The following is a 2,626-nucleotide window of genomic DNA, read 5'->3' on the forward strand; positions in this document are numbered from 1 at the left end:
ACTTGGAGTCAGCTCCCCCCCTTACTTCCCCTCTGGGGGTGTCTTGGCTTTCATTGTCCTCTGACTGCAGCATTGATTTCAGCATGGTTGACTGTGAAGTTTTAAAGAAGAGGAGTATGGGCAATATTACAGCTCTGAAGTTCAGAGCCAGCATAAGGATGATGATATAGTGGAGGCACTAGACGCCTCAGTCCAACAGGCAGTATGCAAAGCCCTTGAAACTTCGGTGTCACAATCAGTTTATAAGGCTTTAGTGCCTGCTTCAAAACCTATCACTGCCCATCTAGAACTTTTTGCCAAGCGTCAGGTGTTTGGCCAACCCTCAGGTGCTAAGCCCGACCGATGCTGAAGGGGATAAACCCAGCAAGGCTAGATACATGTCCAAACACTGACCTCATGACCTCATCCTGCCTTCTTTGTCCCAGTCTGTCAGGGGGTCCAAATTCTCGGGATCTGCACGATGCTGAACAGGGTCCCACTTCCAGGCAACACCAAAGTCAGATGCTGTAATAGCGCTGAACTTTCGAGTGGCCCAGCCGGGGGAAGGGTTAATCGGGAAGGTACAGCAAGGAGGGAGATCTGAAAAGGAATGGGTTAATTTGAAATATACAAATTGACATTAACTAGAAAATTCTACTAACTAACGATGATCTCGCTAATTCCTAAGAGAGTATTTGTTTTTAGAAATAAAATCAGCAGCACACCTTGTACCAAGAATTAAACATGTAAACATTTAGCGGGATTATTTCCTCCAAAATAACTTCTTGCAAAGACTTGAAACTCAGCACCAAGAATTCCTCAATTATTCTCAACTACACAAATATTAATCTCTTTCCTTTAACAGACCAGTTTTTGTCTTTCTCTTAAAAAAAAAACGATGTCACCTTTAAAACATGGTGCAATGAAAACCAACACTTTTAGAATACTTTGAACATTTAAAAGGAAAACGATTATAGCCTTTAGCTTTTCTTTCAAAGAAATCCCCCACAGAGAATGTTGGCTGCCTTAGATTTCCTAGAGAGATCGATCTTCAAATGACACACTGTTGCAAAAACTCAGTCGCGTAGCGTTTCTGTTTTAAAACAAAGAATAAACACGGAATTTCCAAAGTGCAACTGTATTAAAGGAAACTATTCTCCACCGCGAGCCGACCGCTCGCTAAATAAACAAACAGAACTCTGAAGATTATATCAGCTGTTATTCTGGAAGCTAAAAAGCAATTTCCTTACCTCTGCGAGCCGTCTGCTCGCTAAACAAACAAAACAGATTTCTGGTAATTAGGTTCAGAAATCTGAAATGAAATTCCTCACCGCTGCGAGCCGGCCGCTCGCATTTCACAGAACTATGTCAGCTGCTCACCGGAACGATGTTCATTAGACGCTCGGAATAGAAAGCGTCGGATGAACGGGTGTGGCAGGTATTTATAGCCTGGCCACGCCCAAACATAATTGAATTAAAGGGAAGTCTGGGATTTAGAGTTTTCTCTATATTCTGGATTCTTCCATGATGGTGATGCTCAATGCTTTTTCTCTGTTTGAGCATAATGATACCACCAATGACCTGATATATGAAATAAATGTCTTGTACCACATATAATGCGTGGTTTCACTATTACATTAGCACAACTGCGCCCACATGCTATTGTGGTTCTGACAGTACACCCCCTCCCCGAACGTGGGCGTGGACCTGGTTTATTGGGGTAACGGAGATGAAATTGCTGTATTAAACGTGGAGCATGAATATTTGAAGCAGGCTCCCAAGAGTCCTCCTCAGAACCATATCCTCTCCAGGATATCAAATACCACAAGGAATTACCCCGAAATCTAGAATCTCTAATGGTTTGTACCTCATATTCCCACTGATCTTGAACAAGAAGTGGAGGTGGATGTGTTCTATGCTTGGTAATGACAGGTTTAAGCAAAGAGGTGTGAAACACAGGATGAATTTGCAAGGATGGGGGTAATTTTAGTTTGTATGTTACTGGGTTAACACGTTGAAGAATTTCGTATGGGCCAATGAATTTTGGATGAAATGCATTCTTGTCTTTAAAAGTTAAATTCTTTGTAGATAACCAGACCATATCTTTTATCTTGTATTCAGGACCAGATTGATGTTTCTTGTCATATTGTTGTTTGTATTTTACTTTGGCTTGTTGAAGATTTTGTTGAAGTTGTAAATGAATCTTTTTTAACTGGGATAACATTCCTTGTACTGCCGGCATTATGTCAATAGAACTAGGAAAATCAACTGGTAGAATACGAGGATGTTGACCATAAAGACCATAGAATGGAGTTTTTTTTGTTGAAGAATGACAAGAATTATTATATGCTAATTCTGCGAGCCACAGAAGCGAAGGCCACGAAGAGGGATCTTCTTCTGCGTAACATCGCAGATATTGTTTTAATGTTTGATTTAACCTTTCAGTTTGGCCGTCAGTTTGTGGATGATAACTTGTAGATAGATTGGAATCAATATGTAAAGCCTGACACCATTTCTGCCAGAAATGAGCTGAAAACTGCGAGCCTCTGTCAGATAGAATAACCTTTGGGAGACCATGGAGCCGCACAATATTTTGTAGAATAAGATTGACCAGGATACTTGATGTGGGAAGTCCTTTGCACGCAAT

Source organism: Pleurodeles waltl, chromosome 6 (genome assembly GCF_031143425.1).
Source record: "Pleurodeles waltl isolate 20211129_DDA chromosome 6, aPleWal1.hap1.20221129, whole genome shotgun sequence".
NCBI lineage: Eukaryota > Metazoa > Chordata > Amphibia > Caudata > Salamandridae > Pleurodeles > Pleurodeles waltl.